The sequence below is a fragment of the Chlorocebus sabaeus genome, chromosome 5 (genome assembly GCF_047675955.1).
Source record: "Chlorocebus sabaeus isolate Y175 chromosome 5, mChlSab1.0.hap1, whole genome shotgun sequence".
Lineage (NCBI taxonomy): Eukaryota > Metazoa > Chordata > Mammalia > Primates > Cercopithecidae > Chlorocebus > Chlorocebus sabaeus.
Genome location: NC_132908.1, coordinates 24887285 through 24909429, shown reverse-complemented (window position 1 = coordinate 24909429; position 22145 = coordinate 24887285).

Sequence of the window (22145 nt, the reverse complement as noted above, 5' to 3'; positions counted from 1 at the left end):
AGCATTGGCGGGATGGAGGAGAGATCAGCTGGCAACCTCAGCCAGGACACAGGACCAGGACTCCTGAGCAGTTCTGCTGACCTCTCCAGGCTCGCCTCTGGCTTTAACGGATATCTGTGGTTTTTATCGATCCAGAACATTCCTTTGAGGGACTTTTCCCCACCCTCATATCAATTATGTGGCTCCAGTGAGGTACCACTTAAAACACCCTGCCCCAATCACCACAGGGATACTCGTGACCCCAGCACAGCCAATTATTTCCCCACCTTCTTCTGGTCATGGTGGTTGGCTCAGGAATGGGCACATGACTCAAAATGGCAGCTGTTCATTGGAATTTTTTATTTTTTGCAGGAGGAGGAGGAGGAGGAAGGGGAGGTGGCATGTTGCCTTTAGGGTCTTGGAATTGAGAGGATGTGGTAGCTACCTCGTTTTCCAAATGAAGACAACCTATATACAGAAGGAGATGATAGGTCCAGAATCAGCCAAAGCCAAAACATAAACGGAAGATCAAAAAGGTGAGGGAAGGGGCGAGAGAGAGAGAGAGAACAGAGAGACAGCAGGGGGAGACAGGAGAGGAGATAGAAAGGAGATAGAGGACGAGTAGAGAGAGAGGAGAAAGAAGAGAGAGAAAGGGGAGTGGAAGAGAGAGAAATAGAGAGAGAGAGAGAGAGAGAGAGAGAGAGACAGAAACACACAGAGAGAGCCCATTTTCACTTGAAGCCTTAGATCCAGCTGTGCCTGAAGACAGTGCTATGTTGAACTTCCCATCTGCATGAATCGAAATTCCTCTTTCAATATAAACTGGTTTGAATACAGTTACTCTAACTTGAATCCAAGAGTCTGGAATGGCTGTTTGCCACCTCACATGCAGCTTGACTGACTTTCACATTTTCAAACAGACCACACTTTCACCTTCCAGTCTCACCCACAGGCAGCTTTCCTCTGCCTGGGACATTTTTCTTTCTTCCTTTTTTTTTTTTTTTTTTTTTTTTTAAGAATCTCACTCTGTCATCCAAGCTGGAGTGCAGTGTTGTGATCTTGGCTGACTGCAACCTCTGCTTCCCAGATTCAAGAGATTATTGTACCTCAGCCTTCTGAGTAGCTGGGACTACAGGTGTATGCCACCACGTCCAGCTCATTTTTGTATTTTTAGTAGAGACAGGGTTTTGCCATTGTACTCAGGCTGGTCTCAAACTCCTGAGCTCAAGTGATCCACATGCCTCAGCCTCCCAAAATGCTGGGATTACAGGCATGAACCACTTCAGTAGATATTTGTTGGAAAGTGTCTTGTTCTGGCTGAATCATCATGCATTCTTGTGCACAGCATTCATGGATGTTGAAAGTCCTGTATCATTGAGAGTTCTGGCAGGAAACATGCAACATACTGCATGGAACAATTGAGGACAGTTTCTTGAAGGGACTATGTACAGGGGCCTGGGTGGGGGTAAAGGAATCCTACACAAGATGATGATGTTTTCTGGGACTAGCAACGATGGTGAGCTATTAACTACCCATAGACCTGAGACCAGAAGAGGGAAGAGAGGGAAGGTTTAGCAAAACCTAAGGATGCTGCAGGCAATGGAGAGTCATCCAAGATGACTTGTGGTCTTGTCTTGTCTTTTCTTTTCTTTTCTTTTCTTTTCTTTTCTTTTCTTTTCTTTTCTTTTCTTTTCTTTTCTTTTCTTTTCTTTTCTTTTCTTTTCTTTCTTTCTTTCTTTCTTTCTTTCTTTCTTTCTTTCTTTCTTTCTCTCTTTCTTTTCTTTCTTTCTCTCTCTCTCTTTCTCTCTCTCTCTCTTTCTTTTCTTTTCTTTTTTGACAGAGTCTTACTCTGTTGCCCAGGCTGGAGTGCAGTGGTATGATCTCAGCTCAGTGAGACCTCCACCTCCCAGGTTAAAGCTATTCTTCTGCTTCAGCTTCCTGAGTAGCTGGGAATCACAGATGCACACCACCACACCTGGCTAATTTTTGTATTTTTGGTAGAGACGGGGTTTTGCCATGTTGGCCAGGCTGGTCTCCAACTCCTGAGCTCAAGTGATCCCCATGCCTTGACCTCCCAAAGTGACCGGGATTATAGGCATGAGCTGCAGCACCCGGCGTGGACCTGTGGTTTCCGTTAAAGAAGTGTAGCCACTCCAGTCTATGGCCTAGCAGTAAGAATAAATACTCTGACCTCTCTTCTCCTGCCTTCTGATCTCTGGTGAGCATCTCACATCAGTTGAACCCAACCTGAAGCTCGAAGGTGAGGGGGCTCATTGATGTAAACTATAGAAGCTCTCCTCTTGGGGCATTGAGTGGGTGGGAAAGGATGGAGTGAGTCTGGAGGGACAAACAGAACTTTTGTCCCAAGACCTGTGACAGCAACCTGCTGTTCCCCAGGTGGGCTTGTGATCCAGGTGCTGACTTGAGCACAACCCTTGAAGATGTCACTTCGGGAGGTACAGACTGGGAGAGCAGTCTGCACTGCAGAGTCCAGCAGCGGGAGAAGCATCATCGATAACACAGCAAACAATGCCAACCATAGTCACACGCCCATGTCCCCGTGGCCTGACCCCAGCTGGCCACTCCTCCCAGCATGTGAACAATGATCAGACATACTCTGTCACTTGTCACTAGCCTAACCTCCTGACATCAACTCCCCAGGGATGAGGGAGCAGCATCTAGAACACAGTGGATAATTATGCTTCAAATGAATTGTGCTATCGGGGGCATCCTGGCTGAATCAATCAAAGCAGGTGGGGGCAGATTTCACAGAGCCAAGAGGCCATGGCAGCTCTTTGTGATAGATTCGTGTAAGAGGTCTCTTTTGCCACCACCCAACATTCATAAGCGATGCCCCCTCTCCATGTCGTTCAGCCATTTCCCATGCCAAATGAAGATAAATGTCAGAGGAGCAAACCACCCTCAAATTGCTATTGAAAATATTTTGGAAAAGCCATGAAATGCCAAGCCTTTCTCCTTCTCATAAGGATTCTATTTATCTTCTGAGAAATGTTCCCCACCCTCCTGAGAAGCTAAATATGGCTCAGTGAGGTGGGGAGTTAGTGCCCATGTGCTATTTCTTACTTTTAGTTTTTTGAGATGGAGTCTGTCTCTGTGCCCTAGGCTGGAGTACAGTGGTGCAGTCTCGGCTCACTACAACCTCTGCCTCCTGGGTTCAAGTGATTCTCCTGCCTCAGCCTCCTGAGTAGCTGGGATTACAGGCACACACCACCATGCCCAGCTAATTTCTGTATTTTTAGTGGAGTCGGGGTTTCACCATGTTGGCCAGGATGTTCTGGATCTCTTGACCTCATGATCTGTCCGCCTTGGCCTCCCAAAGTGCTGGGATTACAGGTGTGAGCCACCGCCCCTGACCTCAAGTGGTATTTATAAGGAGTTGGCAATGCCTAAGTGGTGCTCCCTCTAACTGTGTGAATTTCCATCCTGTCAGTGTAAACTGACCAGCCAATGCCGTGCTCCTAAGGAGATTACTTCATTCAATGTTTATTGAACACATAGCATGTGCCGTCAATTATGTTCAGCACTGGGAACATGGCAGCAGACCAAATAGACAATGTTCTTATTCTCATAGAGCTTACTTTTTAGCATGTAGAGTGTGGGGAGACAGATTATAAAGAATAGATGTCAGGCTGGGCGTGGTGGCTCACGCCTGTAATCCCACCCAGCACTTTGGGAGGCCAAGGCAGGCAGATCACAAGGTCAGGAGATTGAGACCATCCTGACCAACATGGTGAAACCCTATCTCTACTAAAAATACAAAAATTAGCTGAGCATGGTGGTGTGTGCCTGTAATCCCAGCTACTCAGGAGGCTGAGGCAGGAGAATCACTTGAACCCAGAAGGCAGAGGTTGCAGTGGGCCGAGATTGCACCACTGCACTCCAGCCTGGCAACAGAGTGAGACTCCATCTCTAAATAAATAAGTAAACACAATAAAAAATAAGAATAAATATCAAGGCAGATGATGATAAATGCTATGAAACCAAAGTACAGCAGAGCAGACAGTGAGGAACGGGGTTAGAGGGCTATTTTAGACAGGGCAGTAAGAGAGGGTGTCCTTGTAACATTTAGACAAAGACCAAAGGGAAGTGAAGGAAGCAAAGCAGATATTTGAGGAACAGGGTTACAGATGGAAGGAACAGCCTGTGCGAAGGCTCCAAATGTGGGTGGCCCTGGGGGTTTGAGTGGCAGCAAGAAAACCACAAGAATGGGAAAGTGGTAGAAGCTGAAGTCAGAGAGAGAGCTCAGAGCTCATCATGGAGGAAATGTTAAGCTGTGGTTGAACGTCAGACTTTAATCTGAGTGAAACTGGGAGTCATTGGAGTGTTTTGAGCAGAGCTGTTATGTAGTTGGATTATTCTGGCTGCTGGGCTGTCATAGACTGTTGGAGGCCAAGGGTGGAAACAGTAATAGGAGTTGGGAGCTGAGGCATTCTGGGTAAGAGATGACAGTGGCTTGGTCCACAGTGTAATGTCACAGGTAGTAACGGTGGAATCCTGGATATGTTTTGCTGATAGAGCTGATGGGATTTGTTGGTGAATTAGGTGGATGGATGGGCATGAGGGAAAGAGGAGTAAGATTTTTGGTCTGAGAAACTGGTAAAGCGGAGGTGTTGGTTAGCAAGGTTGGGAAGACATAGATTGGCAAAGAAAATAAAGAGTTTAGCTTTGGCCAAGTTAAAGTTTGAGATGTTGGCCAGGTGTTGTGGCTCATGCCTGTGATCCCAGCACTTTGGGAGGTGTAGGCGGGAGCATTGCTTGAGTCCAGAAGTTCAAGACCAGCCTGGGCAATAGGGCAAAACCCTGTCTTTACAAAAAATACAAAAATTAGCCAGGTGCAGTGGCATGCACATGTAGTCTCAGATATTCAGGAGGCAGAGGTGGGAGGATAACCTGAGCCCAGGGAAATTGAAGCTGCAGTGAGCCGTGATTGTGCCACTGCACTCCAGCCTGGGAGACAGGGTGAGACCTTGTCTCCAAAAACAAAGTTTGAGATGTCTGCTGACAGCCAAGCAATGCTGCTGCGTAGGCAGTTGGATATTGGAGAGGCTGGGGTGTCAGGTGCACAGATAGAACTGAGACCCACTGGGATGGTTGGGATAAGTTAGGGAGGCAGAGAATTTGTTCAGCCAATTTTCTTCAGAATTACCCTATGCACAGCCTTTATGCATGCATTGGGACACAGCTCATGGCCTGGTGTGGAAGAAGGACGAGTAACTGGACAGTTTCAATCCAGTGTGATGAGCGTTGTTATGGAGGAAGCTGAGGGAGAGGTACCTGACTTGGTCTTGTGATTCAGGCAAGACATCCTGGAGGAAATGAAATTTACATCAATACTTAAAAGAGACAAGGCACAGTGGAGTGATACACTTGCTCAAGCTCATGAGCAGTTCTGTAATTGACAGAACTGCATGAGCTGTCTGGATCCAGAGTCCACTTTCTTAGCCACTGTTCCATCATGTGTTTCAAGAGAGGTCAGATGGAGCATTCATCAGAAGGATGTCGTAGGAAAGAGTGTGTTCCAGAGGGCAGGGCTAGTTGAATGTTGGTAGAATATAAGTAGATTAATGCAATGAGTATCCAAGGAGTATAGAATATGCATATTATTTCACTCACTCATTCATCATTCATTTAACAAGTATTTGTTATGCACCTGCCCTGTGCCAGGCACACAGCTAGACACTGTGGAGGCTGCTGGGGAGCAAAGACTCAAAAAGTTTACAATCCAGTGGGGAATAAGTAGAGGTTAAATAAGTAATCACAAAATGAATTGTATTTACTCCTTGTATTTGCTCTTGGCATTCTCTGAACCACACCACATGGGGGAGGTACTGTGATTGGTAATGTCATCCCCATTTTACAGATGGGGAAACTAAGGTGGTAATCCCAAATGATTCAGCAATAATCCAAAATGGGTTGGATATATATGTATATGTGCAGTCTGTATGTGTGTGTGTGTGTGTGTGTGTGTGTGTAAAATTTCAATCATTTTGAGAAAGAAGTACCTGGTGCTGTTAGAGACTTTATTTGTCATAGACAAGTCAAGGGAGGATGAGTTACCAGGATGCAGACGTAATCCTCACATGCAAATGAAGAGACTGAGGCCCAAGAGATTAAGTCATGTCCCCAAAGTCTCACATCTGATAATTAGACCAAATTGGAGTTTGAACCCAGGTGAGTCAAATTCTAACATGATTCTTCTACAGCAACGATTCTCAAGCTTTAGCATGCCCAAGAATCTCCTGGAAAGCTTGTTAAAACTCTGAGTGCTGGGCCCCCCGCCTCTAGAGTCCCATGGAGGTCTCGGGTGGGGCCTGAGAATTTGCATTCCTATCAAGTCCCCCAGTGCTGCTGACGCTGCTGGTCTGGGGAGCATGCTTTGGAAACACTTTCTACAGCATGAAAGCATTAGTGGCAACACTTGTGCTGGGTCGTAATGGTAAAAAAAAGACACAATAGGCTGAAGGATTTGGGAAGGCTGGAGATAGGAAAGGGCCTTCTGCCACTGCAGTATTGTGCTGTAGATAAAGAGTGAAGTTCATGGTAGATTCTGAGGTCGTAGCCATCTGTTCCCACCCATCCATAGCAGCTGCTGGTGAGGACCCAATTCACTCCTTCATTCCTCCTGCCAGGGAGTAGTTTACCAGCCCATTGGAACCAGAAGTTCTCGTTGGCCCCTAAGTTCAGGTTGTTTATTAAAGCAGCCCTGGGCAACTCCCTGATTTTAGCCCAAGTAAAGGGACTCTTGTTCCCCCTTGAGATCAGCAAGAACACATTTTTCTGACCTTAAATGGGTGCTTTGAGACCTGTCACACAAAATTAATTTATTCAACATATCTGTCTCACTCTCTCTTGCTCTGTTGCCCAGGCTGGAGTGCAGTGGCATGATCTCAGCTCACTGCAACCTCTGCCTCCCTGGTTCAAGCGATTCTCCTGCCTCAGCCTCCCGAGTAGCTGGGATTACAGGTGAGTGCCACCATGCCCAGCTAATTTTTATACTTTTAGTAGAGATGGGGTTTTGCCATGTTAGTCAGGCTGGTCTTGAACTCCTGACCTCAGGTGATCCACCTGCCTCGGTCTCCCAAAGTGGTGGGATTACAGGAATGAGCCACCATGCCTGGCTCAACATATGTCTTTTGAGACCCTATTATGTTCCTTGGGAATATGGCAATGGACAAGACCAAAATATTCCTGCCTTCATAGAACTTCCATCTGAGGTTGGAGGCCAAGAGTCAGTCAGCAAAATAAGATCATTTTAGATAGCAATCAGTTGTTTTGAAGACACTACTAACACAGAATGCTAAGAGGCCTTGTGTGGGGCTCCTAATTTAGATGGTGTGATCAGGGAAAGCCTCTCTGGGGAGGTGACGTTTGAACCAGTGTCATGAGGAGTCAACCAGAGGAGACTTGTGGACAGAGAATTCCAGGCAAAAACAAGCTGTAAGTGCAAAAGGTCTAGCTTGGCCTATGCTTTAGTTATCAACTGCTGTGTAACAAAATTTGGTGGCTTAAAACAATACTGATTTGTTATTTCTCATGGTTCTGTGGGCTATTAATTTGAGTGGGACTCAGCTAGGCTATTCTTTTGCCCCATGTGGCTTTGTCTGAGGCCATTCACAGAGCTGCGTTCAGCTGGGAGCTTGGGCAGGGCTGGGACATCTAGGAAGGCTTTGGTCACAGGTCTGGCTGTTGATGCTGGATGTTGGCATCGGTTGTCTTACCCACATGTTCTCTTCCTCCATGAGTCTATAATAGCTTATTCTTGTTCTTCTTATTTTTTGTGTGTGTTTGAGACAGGGTCTCACTCTGTTGCTAAGGTTGGAGTGGAGTGGAGTGATCATGGCTCACTGTAACCTTGAACTCTAGGCTCAAGTGATCCTCCCACCTCAACCTCATTAGTAGCTGGGATCACAGAGGTGCACCACCACACCCAGCTAATTTTTTTTGTTTGTTTGTTTTTGTAGAGATGGGATCTCACTATGTTGTCCACACTGGTCTTGAACTTCTGGGCTCAAGAAATCCTCCCTCCTTGGCTTCCCAAAATGCAGGGATTACAGGCATGAGCCACTGTGCCTGGCTATGCCAACTTTTTAATAACATGGTAAACAGTTTCCAAGAGGTAACATTCCATGAGGTCAAGCACAGCATGCAAGTAGCTATCAAACTTTAGATTTACCAAAATCTCATTGTTCCATGGGCCAAAGCAGGTCATATGACCGATCCCAGAATCAATGTGAGGAGGAGGCTTCTGAAGGGCATGGATACCAGGCTTGGTGGCCCCCTGGGAGCCACCAAGATCCTAGTCCACCATAGCTCATTTACGCCATAAAGATCGATGTTGCTGGAGCTTGTGGGGTTGTGGAAACCTGGGACAAGATGAGGATGGAGGGGCAGGCTGGGGTCAGTCCATGTGTGGTTTTGCAGTTCAAAGGAAGAGATTTAAATTTTATTCTAAGTGGAACTGAATTTGCTGAAAGATTTTAAATAGAGGAGTGAATTTGAATTTCTTGGATATGACTAAAAGCACTCTGGATGCTATGTGGAGAATTGATTATAGAAAGGTAAGTAAGTGAGAAGACCAGGATGTTACCAGAAAGGGGTCCCAATCAAGACCCCAAGAGAGGGTTCTTGGATCTCACGCAAGAAAGAATTCGAGGCGAGTCCATAAAGTGAAAGCAAGTTTATTAAGAAAGCAAAGGAATAAGAGAATGGCTACTTCATAGGCTGGTTGATCATTTTTATGGTTATTTCTTGATTATATGCTAAACAAGAGATGGATTATTCATCAGTTTTCTGGGAAAGGGGTGAGCAATTCCCAGAACTGAAGTTTCTTCCCTTTTTAGACCATATAGGGTAACTTTCTGACTTTGCCACGATATTTGTCAACTGTCATGATGCTGGTGGGAATGTCTTTTAGCAGTTAACGCATTATCATTAGCGTATAATGAGCAGTGAGGATGACCAGAGGTCACTCTCATCGCCATCTTGGATCAGCTTCTTTACCACAACCTTCTTTATCAGCAAGGTCTTTATGACCCGTATCTTGTGCCCACCTCTTATCCTATCCTGTGACTAAGAATGCCTTAACATCTTGGGAATGCAGCCCAGTAGGTTTCAGCCTTATTTTATTTACCCAGTCCCTATTTAAGAGGAGTCGCTCTGGTTCGAACGCCTCTGACAAGGAGACCAATTAGAAGACCACTGCAGGTGTCTGGGAGAGAGATGATAATGGATTGAGGTAGGATGGTGGTGGCAGAGATGAGGCAAGGTGTATGGCTCCAGGATATATAGCTGGGGAGAGACTCAGGAGGGCTCGTTGATGGGCAATGAGGAAAAGGGAGGGATCAAAGATGCCCCCAAGGCTTTTGGACTGGTCATCTTGATGGAAGAGATTGCCTTTATTAATATGTGATTGCAGTGGTTTTGGCAGTCACAGAGGTTGTGAATCAGAACTTCATTCTGGACATATCACACTGTAGATACCTCTGTGAAATCCCAGAAATTCAAATAGGTAATTGGATCCTCAAATCTAGAGTCTGGACACGTATATAGAAGACTACATCTACGCAGACTGGGGTTTGGGTCATAATCCCGAAAGACACAATCCCACATGCCATAATCCCCAAAGATAAAAATCCTGGAAACATAATTCTGGAAATAAGTAAAAATCATTTAAAATACATTCATTTAAAAATTATTTAAAATGCAATTATTTACATTTTATAAAGTGGACTTATTTGAGAAACATATAAAAACACAACAGAGCACTCAATAGGCCACTTTATACAACAGAATAAGCAAGAAGAACGTGCATATTTTTGCAAGCAGTAACTCAGGTATACTAATGCCGTCGCACAGGTATAATGGTCATGAGCAGACAAACAGTATTCACAAAGAAGTAGGTCAGAAAGCAAAATGAATAACCAAATATCAGTATGGCTGGTAATTGTGTGCATCCAGGTTTGTACCTTCAGTCAACTGAAATATCATGATGGACAACCTAAGTCTTTTGATGAGTTGATCAGAAACTGCAACAGGTCACTGCAGATGCAATTGCCAGAGAGTCCATAGAAAATGCGGGAATCCCCTCCTTCCTCAGAATTCAGCTTTCAGGATTTCAACATTTGGGATTTCCATACTTTGGGATTGTGATTTTTGAGGTTGGTTTTTTTTTTTTTTTTTTTTTTTTAAGATAGGGTCTTCCTCTGTCACCCATGCTGGAGTGCAGTGGTGTGATCATAGCTCACTGCAGCCTCGAACCTTTGGGCTTGAGCAATCCTCCCACCTCAGCTTCCCAATTAGCTGAGACTATAGGAACATGACACCAAGACTAGTTATTAAAAATAATTTTTTGTTTTTGTAAAGGTGACGTCTTGCTATGTTGTCCAGGCTGGTCTTGAACTCTGGGCCTCAAGCAATTCTTCCATCTCGGCCTCCCAAAGTGTTAGAATTACAGGTGTGAGCCACCACACCCTACCTTGGGTTTAGATGTTAGGGATTTTGATCTTTCAGGATTTCAGTATTCAGGATTATGGCATTCAAGATTGTGTCTTTCAGGACTATAACAGGCACCATGTGGCCTGAGAGTGATGTGCCATGTTCTCACATCCCCTGCAGACACTTGGCTCCCATTTAAGGGAGGTTTTGCATTCTGCTGTGTCACCAAAAGCAAGGTCAAGCGTATATAACAGTATACATATCGGATCCTTTCCTTAACTGTTAAGGTCTAACCTCATTTTTCCAATGGGAAAAAACTGATACCATGAGAAGAAGGGACTTGATCAAGATGTCACGGCATGTTAGTGGCACAACTCTCACCTTCTTTCCCTGTGCTTAAGCAATCTTCATTGGACCCCTTGGCTGTCAGACAAGGTACCAGATCCTGAGTGCAGAGACAGCTCTATCTGATGGACTCTGTCAATTAAAAACAGGCCCTTAGTTTGCTGCCTGCTTCTGCCTCTTTGGCCTGCATTCCCCTGGTGAGTTTCATTAGTTCCTAGGCTTCCATAAATGGAAGCCCTTGGAGATTGACTGCACCTGCCCATGGCAGACATTGCCAGTTGATCTCAGAACTCCTTGTCACTGAGCCTTAAAGTCACCCTCCCCATGACATTCCAAATAGTTGGCATTTCAAAGTTGACAGGTGAGTGAAACCTAAACAGTGGCTTTCTGTGTGAAGGTTAGGTGCCAAAGCCATCATGAAAGGAGAAAATATTAGAAGCCAAATTTTTGGAAAAAGTTTATGAAATTGCTCCTGAAGTACAATGGCTATCATTCTGTGTACATTGTGTTTTTCCTCAATGAGTCCAACGCGGCTGAATTTTCACCTAACTTTGGTACAGATGATGGTTTCTTTGTTGAGTTCTGTCTGAAGAAAGTGACCTGCAATTATAATAGGAGCCGTTCTATGATATTTACCTTGAATCTACATAAGTCAAAGGCATGGGAGTACTCCGTCACTGGTTGCTATCTCCCTTCCAGAACTATCCTTCTCTCTTTGTCCTTTTGTTTTCTTTATTTTGTTTTGTAGAGATTGGGTCTCGCTGTGTTGCACAGGCTGGTCTTGAACTCCTGGGCTCAAGTGATTCTTCCACTTTGGCTTCCCAAAGTGCTGGGATTGTCACTGGAAGGGCCACCATGCCTGGCCCTTCTCTCTCTTTTTTTATTGGACGGAGTCTCGCTCTTTCACACAGGCTGGAGTGCAGTGGTGCAATTTCGGCTCACTGCAACCTCTACCTCCTGGATTCAAGTAATTCTCCTGCCTCAGCCTCTCAGTTAGCTGGAATTACAGGCATGTGCCACCCTGCCTGACTAATTTTTGTAATTTTAGCAGAGGCAGGGTCTCACCATGTTGACCAGGCTTTCTCTAACTCCTGACCTCAAATGATCCATGCTCCTTGGCCTTCCAAAGTTCTGGGATTACAGGCGTGAGCCACTGCACCCAGCCAAACGGGACAGTAGGCTGTTTTCAGTAACACTGGCTAATGTGTATTGAATATTTGTAATGCATCTGGCATCTTCTAAGTGCTTCACATGTATTGATTTATTTAATCCTCACAACAACCCTATGAGTGACTATTATTAATCCCATTTTTTTCAGATGCGGAAACTGAAAATCAGAGAGGTTAAGTAATTTTTCCAACGTCCCATTGCTTGTAAGAGGTACAGCCAAGATTTGAACCTGAACCTTTGATTCTAGACCTGAGTTCTTTTTTTTTTTTGTCTGTTTATGAGACAGAGTTTCTGTCTGTTGCCCAGGCTGGATGGAGTGTAGTGGCATGATCTTGGCTCACTGCAACCTCCGCCTCCCGGGTTCACGTGATTCTCCTGTCTCAGCCTCCCAAGTAGCCAGGATTACAGGCATACACCACTAGGCCCAGATAATTTTTGTATTTTTAATAGAGACAGGATTTCACCATGTTGGTCAGGTTGGTCTAGAACTCCTGATCTCAAGTGATCCGCCCACCTCGGCCTCCCAAAGTGCTGGGATTATAGACGTAAGCCACTGTGCCCAGCCTAAACATGAGCTTTTTATGCAACCCAGAGAGCCACTGAATTAGTGGTGATCTCCACCTGGAGCCCAAGCCTTCTTTCTCCCAGGCCAGAGTTTGTTTTTGTTTTTATTTTTTTTGTTTTTTGAGATGGAGTCTCTCTCTGTTGCCCAGGCTGGAGTGCAGTGGCGCAATCTTGGCTCACTGCAAGCTCCGCCTCCCGGGTTCACGCCATTCTCCCCTCAGCCTTCTGAGTAGCTGGGACTACAGGCGCCTGCCACCGCGCCTGGCTAATTTTTTGTATTTTTAGTAGAGACGGGGTTTCACCGTGTTTGCCAGGATAGTCTCGATCTCCTGACCTCATGATCCTCCCGCATTGGTCTCCCAAAGTGCTGGGATTACAGGCGTGAGCCACCGTGCCCCAGGCCAGGGTTCTTTACACGCCTCCATGTCTTCTCTCTTGATGTAGCTTTTCTGTTCTCTTGTCTGGGGCTGCCACGTTGCTGACTGCCACATTCATCACCTGTTCTCTGTCGTGGTTTCTGGCGTGTTGGTTCAGCATGGGCTCTAAGGCTCAAACCTCATTTCTCCAATCCGTTCAAAGCTTTACTGATCTTTCCTGACATTTGCTTCTCTCAGGTTCTCAGTCCCATGCACCTGGATAAATGGCCTCTGCATCTTTAGCCACAGCTGTTTAACCAACTCAGGGCTCTAGGTTGATGGAGAGGGCGCACGGAGTGAGGGAGTGGACCACTGTGGTACATAGAGAAGGGGCACGGACCTCCTGGAGACCCCAGAATACTTTCCCAGGAACTTACAAATGGCACTGGCCTCAGCACTGTACATACATACATATATATGTATATACATTTGTGAATGTGTGTGTGTATATACATACATATGTGTATATGTGTGTGTGTATACATGCATATGTATATATGTGTGTGTATATACATGCATATGTATATACGTGTGTGTATATATGTGTGTGTGTGTGTGTGTGTGTGTGTATATATATTTTTTTAAGAGAGGTCTCAGTCTGTCACCCAGGCTGGAGGGCAGTAGAGCAATCATAGCTCACCGCAGCCTTGAATTCCTGTTCTCAAGTGATTCTGTCACCTCAGCCTCCCAAGTAGCTGGGACTACAGGTGCATGCCATCATAGCTGGCTGATAGATTTTGTTTTATTTTTGTAGAAATGGGGTCTCCCTATATTGCCTAGGCTGGTCTCAAACTCCTGGCTTCCAGTGGTCCTCCCACCTTGCCTTCCCAAAGTGCTGGGATTACAGGCACGAGCCACCATGCTTGGCCATCACTTAATGTTTTTAAGGCAGTTCTCTCTGAGGTCCTAGAAGACACAGGAAGTCTACCTGTTACTTAAGGCTTCCAGCAGAGGGGGCCAATATTGGACCTGCACACCTGTTGGAATCAAGCCAAGAAAACATCTTCCTGGGACCACCAAGACTGAGATGATTGTCTAGGCTGCCCCAAGGCTGACCTTTCCTGGATGGCATCTCAGCGTTTTTTTTCTGTGGTCTCTGACTATATCCTTGGCTTCCCCAAGCAGGGGATGTGCCGAAAGCAGATGCATTTTGTGGCATCAGATGAGTGAGTGGTGTCTCGCTGACAAACAGAAAAAAATGACTGTTCTCATTTAGGATTTCTGAAGTCAGATCTTTGATAAGGCTTCCTGATTGTTGGGATTCAGAGAATAGATTGGGTTTCTGAGAGATATGGCTTGAAGTAACAGTAGGCGGTGTGTCTAGCATAAAATATTTACTCAGTAATGATAGCGGAAACCAACCATTTCTGCAGAATCTTTTGTGCCAGGTACAGTTTTCAACACATAACTCACTTTGAACATTAACTCACCTACCACATGGCAGCTCCATGAGCTAGGTACCATTATTTCCCCCCATTTTTACAGGTGAGTAAATGGAAGAACGGAGTGTGTCAGTAACTTGTTGATATGGGCTGGCTCTGCATCGCCACCCAAATCTCATCTCGAATTGTAATCCCCACGTGTTGAGGGAGGGACCTGGTGGGGGGTGATTTGATTATGGGGGTGGTTTCCCGATGCCGTTCTCATGAGATCAGATGGTTTTGTAAGTGGCAGTATCCTCTCTCTCTCACCTGATGCCTTTGTGAAGAAGGTGCCTGCTTCCCCTTCTGCCATGACTGTAAGTTTCCTGAGGCCTCCTCAGCCATGCCAAACTGTGAGTCAATTATACCTCCTGTTTATACATTACCCAGTCTCTGGTAGTACTTTATAGCCATGTGAAAATGGACAAATACACTTTCCTCAGTTGGGATGCGCACTCAAGCATCTGGCTCCTGAATTGGCAGTCCTTCCCGAAATGCTCCTCTGCCTGCCGTCCTCTGTCCTTACGATTGCCATAGCTGCTAACCTGTCACTCATATCTACCAAATTGTTTGGATTTCTTTGTTTTGTTAGAATTCCTAACTGAGACCCTTTAGATGTGCCAAGGTAGCAAAGCTGTTGTAGAAACAGTTTTGGGGGCTAGCGTTGTGTAGTGTTCTATCTGGTGGGCGCTGGAGCCACATTCAGCCGGGCTTGAGCTCAAGCTTATGGAGGAGAGAAGACAGATTATGCATTCCATATGCTGGCCATTTGCTTCTTTATTCATTTATTTACTACTTTTCTAGTAGTAAATGTTTTTTCCAGTATGTGTTGAATACCTCCTGTGTGGTTGGCTCACATGCCTATTGACTTAGCCACTAAAAAATATTTGATCGCTCAGGGAGAGAACACAGTGGAGAGGTGGGCATTCCTCAGAAAGGGAGATAGAACCCCTAACAGTTCCCCATCTGGGACCCTGGTCTCCTGATCTGAGACACACAGGCATTAATTTGCCCAAAGCTGAGACTGCTGTACATGGTCATTGGCATAATCCCTCTGATCGAAGCCCTCACCTAAATCGTGGTGATTCTCAAGCGTCTGAAAGCCTTGACTTGTACTCGAGGCTGGAAAGTTTGAGGACAAATAGCACATCGCCTTACTGTGGGCGAGGACACCCCAGGCTCCTGCTACACATCCATTTGGGAGACCACTGTGCAGCTCCACGTGCTAGTAGAGCTGGCTGCCCAAACACAGTGAAACAAGCACAATGCAACCTTACCAGGAACTGCTCATCATGGGATGATGCAGGAGACCCAGGCCAGGCTGCCTGGGTTGGTCCCAGCTCTGCCCTCTACTGGCTTGACTTTGAACAGAGTACTTCATCCCCATCGGACTGTGACATGAGCGAGAAACAAATGTGTGGTTGTCACCCTGATATTCTGGGGTTGTTGCAGAAGTAAGCGGGTATTCCTAGGATTCGTATGGTAAAGGTGGTGTGTTGCAGATTTGAGAAATGCTGTGTGGAGGTGTGTTAAGGGTGGGGCAAGTGCTTATGACTCTGGAGTCTTGAGAAGGATCTTGGGGGTGTTTTCTAACTGGGGTTCTTGCTGTGGCCCGATTCTGACTGACAGTGCAACGTTTCTTGCTTATCTCTCATGGGTAGAGGGTTTTTTTCATTTCTATCCTCCCTAGCAACAATGGGTCCTTACCTGAGCCCAGGTGGCATCGGGATTTGCTGTCCCTCCACTCCCCCAGAGCTTTTGAAAGGGGGATCTGCTGTGCCAGACCTCTATTGACTCCAGTAGGGCTGGCAAAGTGTCTGAGAGGCCAAAGAAGAAACCCAGAGCCAGCAGATGAGACAGGGTTTATTGGAGACTTACACACAGGGCGGTCCAGCGGCAGTGGGCTGGACAGGGAAAACTACTACTGTTTGTAAAATGCATACAGTTTATATAGCAATCTCCACTTAGCACCCTTCCCCTAGCACCCTCCACCTGGCAACTTCCATTTAATCTAAAACAAAGGGCCTTGATCCCCTGTATGGTCTGTGTTCCAAGGAATGGGCCAGGAGTTCAGATGTCCTTCATGGACAAGGAGTGAACATCCAAGTTGGCCACTCCAAGATTCCTTAGCCTGGGACTCCAAACACACATTCTTCTTAGACCATAGGGTCATTCCCAGGATATGCTTAAGTTATGGCTAGGTGCATCTGCCATATAGGATTCATGTGGGATTGTGGGGAGTGTGGAGGGTGGGCTTGAAGCCTGGCTCCCAGAGGCACTAGGGTATTCTCCCTATAGCCCACATATCTGAAGGTGAGGGCAGCTCTCTCTGGCTCTCTGCCTCGTCCTTCTTGTGAGCTCCGTGGAGGTTGGCTGGAAAGAGTCTGCTAGTCAGGCCAAACTCCCCTTGAGTCTGGGGCTTCCAGGGAATCTCAAGGGTTGCCATGTGCACATTTGCTGCTCTTTAAATTGTAGTTGAGTATTACCCACTGGCTTAGTGGCTGCCCCTTCCTCTTAAACTGGGCTTCCTATTCTGATTTTCTGCCTGGACTTCCTATTCTGACTTCCTGTCTAGACTTGCTATTCTGACTTCCTGTCTGGACTTCCTATTCTGACTCCTTGTCTAGACTTCCTATTCTGACTTTTCTGCCTGGACTTCCTATTCTGACTCCCTGCTTGGACTTCTATTCTGACTTTCTGCCTGGACTTCCTATTCTAACTTCTTGTCTAGACTTCTTATTCTGACTCCCTGCTTGGACTTCCTATTCTGGCTTCCTGCTTAGACTTCTTATTCCGACTCCCCGCTTGGACTTCCTATTCTGACTTCCTGCCTGGACTTCCTATTCTGACTTCCTGTCTGAACCTATTCTCACTTCCTGCCCGGACTCCCCATCCTAACTTCCTGTTCTGACTCTCCTTGAAGCAGCCTCTCTTTCCTCAGTTTTCAAGATACTTGGATTCCAGGCAACTTCAGCTCTCAGATTCAAGAAAATTCTGATTTTGTAGATCATCTGGTGTTTCCCCCCCGCTTTTTTTTTTTTTTAGGGATAGAGACTTCCCTTCCTGTTTTAACTGTACTACACTAACGTAGAACCCTGAAAATAAAATTTTATTGTGGAATTTTCTAATTTTTAAAAGTTGACACTAACTGGGCAGTCTGCATAAAGCATGTCCATTTGTCAAATCTGACTTATGGGCAGCCAGCAATCTCTCTGCTTGTGGCTGTTGAGTTTGTATCTCTCTGGGCAGACTGGGAGTTTATTTTATTTCCCCAGGTGTCTACCATGCCTGGCACAGAGCTGGGAGAGAGTAAGTGCTTTAATTAAATTATCACCCCTGGGCAAATCCTGGTTCAGCAAAACCACCCAAGAGAACTCTTTTATTTAAGGAAAAGGGGGAAGGAGGTTAGATAAATGGTAAGAAGGAGTTGCCCATTGTTTTATGATAGGAGAAGGGCAACTGGGGTGATCAAGAACCTGGGTAAATGACCAAGAAGAGAAATAAACTCACCAAAGCTAACAAGGGTCGGTAAAAACACAGTGGAACTGGGTTAGAGATGCAAAAAGTAGCACTGATGAGTGCTTGAGATCACTGCACTGGAGGGAGACCCAGGGAGTGGTCTGAAGTCTAATTAACAACAGAAGATGGGATTGATGAAGACTACACAGTTGTGAGCCACATGGCGAGAAGGACAGAGAGAGACAGAATATGGAGAGCAAAGAGCTGGAGAAAGACAGGTTCTGAGTTTGATCTGGATATGTTTTAGTGTCCCACAGACTCCATGGACACTGTTGATTGGTGGCCAAGCTGAGCTAAGTAAAATTTGCTGAGAAGGAGGAATGTGGATCTGATGTGCAGAGACCTAGAGAGGCCCCCAGCCTGCACTCCCCTCCCCCCAGCCCCAGTCCCGAGTGAGAGCCCTGCCTGCCCAGGTCTATGCCGTCTTGTCCTGCAGCTCCTCATCCCCAGCCACTAAGAACCAATAAGGCCAGTTTTATTCTGTGGAGAGCGTCAGGAGAGGAATTTACAGCCCTTCTGCAGATAAGTAAAATACTGCCCTCTGCTTGGATTTCTCATCCTGCTGGGCTCCTCCTTTTCATTTCCCAGAGATGAGATCTTGAGTTATGAGGAAGGGGTACAGGGTGGTGGGGGGCAGGAATGGAGAGAAATGGTGACTTCCAAAGAGACTAAGAGATGGAGATGGAATTGAAGACTACATAGTTGGGAGCGACATGGAGAGAAAGAAAGAGAGAGACAGAATCCAGAGAGCAAAGAGCTAGAGAAAGACAGACAATCCAGAACCAGAGACAAAGATGATGAGACAGGGAGAGAGCCAGTGGCAGAGAGGCAGAAGAATGATGGGGTGTGGGAAGACAAAGGGGGAGAGAGGAAAAAAGAGAGAGAGAGAGAGACTGAGAGAGAGAGAGAGAGAGGAGGGAGAGAGGGAGGAGTGGGGAGAGGATAGAGAGAGGGGAGAGAGGGAGGAAGAAAGGGAGGGGGAAGAGATAGAGATGGAGAGGGAGAGGAGGGAGATAGGGAGATGGTGGAAAGACAGAGAAGGAGACAGGAGGGGGGAAGAGAGACAGAAGGGTGGGGGGGGGATAGAGAGAGGAAATGGGAGAAAAAGGAAGAAAGAGAAGGTTGAGAGAGGGAGAAGAGAGAGAGGGGGAGAGGGAGCAAGGAGAGGGAGAGAGGAGAGAAGAGGAGACGGGAGGAGAGGAGAGGAGAGGAGAGGAGAGAATAGGAGACGGGAGGAGAGGAGAGGAGAGGAGAGGAGAGGAGAGGAGAGGAGAGGAGAGGAGAGAGAAAGTGTAAGCACATTTTCTAGGGCCCAAGACAAAACTAGAGAGAAAGTAACTGTGAAGTGAAGAGAGGCAGAGAGAGATGCAAACACAACAGACAAGGAAGCGACATGAAAATAAAAGAATGATCCAGAGATAAGCAGAACGTGGTTCACAGCAGAGAGGGGCAACAGAAGAAGGATAGAGGTGGAAACAGTGAGACTAAGGATTTTGGGAGAATGCCCACAGGAAATAGGACAGAGTTGAGAGTCTATATTTACTGAGAGCCTCCTATGCCAAGGCAGTTTACATGCATATTTGCTGGTTACAAATATTTATTTTCTTGTTGGATCCTTGTGACAATCTTAAGGGCTTATCATTATCCTTACTTGAAAGATGGGGAAATGGAGGTGTTGAGTGGCCATGAAGTCACCGAGCTGGGATTCACCTGGACCTACCTGGCTCAGAGCCTGTGATCCTTCCACACTGCGGAGACAGAGGGCAGGAAACACTGACCACACAGATGAAGCCAGGCCCTGCCGGAGGGACCTAGGACTTTGAGCCCCTCCAGGGCCCTTCTCACTCTGCGGTTGTGAGTCAGGGATGAAAGAGAGAGAGAGAGACTGAGGATGGCTCTGGCAGGGCTTGGGGGATCACATTTCTTGGGGGAGAGAAGGATTGGAAATATATATACACACACACACACACACTTTTTAAAAAAAAAAATAGGGCAAGAGGATGGTGATGACACCTTCAAAGACTCCTCAGGCACTGTCAGAAAAAAAAGTCTCAAAACTTCTCATTTTGTTTTGTTTGGTTTGGTTCTATTTTTCTATTGCTGCTAAACAAATTAATGTTTTTTTCTATTGCTCCAAACTCCTCATTTTGGAAGTTAAGTCCTGCCTGCTTCTCGAGCTCGACTCTCACCCTAGCAGGAGACCAACTGCTGTTCACATGGGATCCTTCTTTCTCTGCTTGGGTCTCCAGCTTCTTCCCTGGTGTCACATTGTGCTTGCTGATGGCACAAAGCTCTGTCTCTCCCGGAGTTTCCCTCTGTACAGAGGCTGTGACCACAGGGCCATGGGGGGACCGCAGTCGGCAGAAGCCACAGTTTGAACAGACATGTGGAGGGGGGACTCCAGGGCTCCTGCCTTCAGCCTGTGCTCCCATCCCCCAAACACACATGGTTCCCTGGAGTTTCCTCACCCCAAGAGGCCACCTGAGGCGGTGGCAGAAAGGGGCCTCCGCTGAGGTCTCAAGGGGAAGTGAGTCCCTCTGGTGTGTTGTTGTTTGAGTGACCTTGGAAGTCCAGGGTCTCCACAAGGGTGTTCTTTGACCAAAGTTCAGACGAGAAATCTTTACAGTGCTGTATCAAACACACGAAAAGGAAATGTCTGTTTCTTCTGAGACCTGATTTGTCAGGGTGCCCTGGAGGTCCTCAGGATAACCTTGGTTAATTGATCCATTCTTTACCCAGTTAGGGAGGTGGCCTTCTCTGATAGTAAGATGAATTGATGTATCTGTCTATCATCCATCTATCATCTTACTATCATCTATCTATCTATCTATCTATCTATCTATCTATCTATCTATCTATCTTTCTGTTTATTATCTGTCTACTACCAATCACCTATTATCTATCTACCTATCATCTATCAATAATCTATCTTATCCTATCAATCTATTATCTATCATCTATCCTATCCTATCTATCTATTATCTATCATCTATTGATCTACCTACCAACAAATCATCTATCTACCTATTATCTATCTATCATCTTTTTATTATCATCTATCAATCATCTATCTATATCTACTTATCATCTATCTATTCATCTATTACCTATGTATCATCTATCTATCTATCTTATTCTATATATCTATTATATATCTCTCTCTCTCCATCTATCTATTGGTTTTCCTCCATAGTTCCTAGCTCATAACTCCCATAACCCTTGTTACAGTCCTTTGCTATAATGTGGGGGAGATTTAGGCCTCAGGCAATAGAATTTCTCTGACTTTCCCCTGCGCTCCATTCACCTGCCCAAGGCTGGACTCTAATCTGATTGTGGGTTATAAAACCCTCATTCCAATGATAGTCCTATTCCATACTTTGGAAGGAATGCTGCATGGAGAAGCCAAGGAGAATGTGAACAGACAGGCCTTGCTGGGTTAGATCATGCCCCTTCTGTCCAATCACATTTCGACACAGTTGTCCATGCTTCAATCATGGACAACCAATGAAGTCTTCATACCAGGCCCAAAAGGCAGTGTTCGGGGTGTTTCTGGAGAGCTGAACACATGGAGGCCGACAGGGAGGTGAAGAGGAACTCATCTGCGTGCCTGGACAGCGGCGCACCCCAGCTCTATGGAGCCAGAAACTCCTGTGCTTGGGACCCTCCCAGGCCTCGCCTATGTGCTTTTTATCTGGTTGCTTTATTTGTATCCTTTTAAAAGATCCTTTTTAGTAAACCAGCAAATATAATTGTTTCCCTGAGTTCTGTGAGCCTCTCTAGCAAATGAATTAAACCCAACGAGAGGGTCATGGAAATCCCGACTTGAAGCCAGTTGGTCAGAAGCTCTGGAGGCCTGGACTTGAGACTGGGGTGCAGGAGGGAGCAGGCTTTGGGAGTGAGCCTTCAATCCGTGGGACCTGATGCTGCTGATGCTGTCTCCGGGTGGATAACTTTGGAACTGAATTGGAGGTCACCCAGCTGGTGTCACCTCCTTGGTGTATGGGGAACCCCCCTACGTCTTTGCTCACAGTATTCTTCTTCTGTGTTGACGACTGTTGTGGTGGTGTGACAGCAGAGGAGAAACACAGTTTGAGAGAGTTCTTCCTAAAACACTTTTCATCTGCAGGTTTCTGGGCTCTCTTCTGGAGATATTGTGAGGTCCCAGGATTGGTACTGGTTGGCGGGATATTTTTTCAGAGCAACTAACTGCTGATAAACAGGCAAGGTATTGGGGAATTAGACCAAAAATCAAATCTGAAGGGTAAGGGGATGCCAC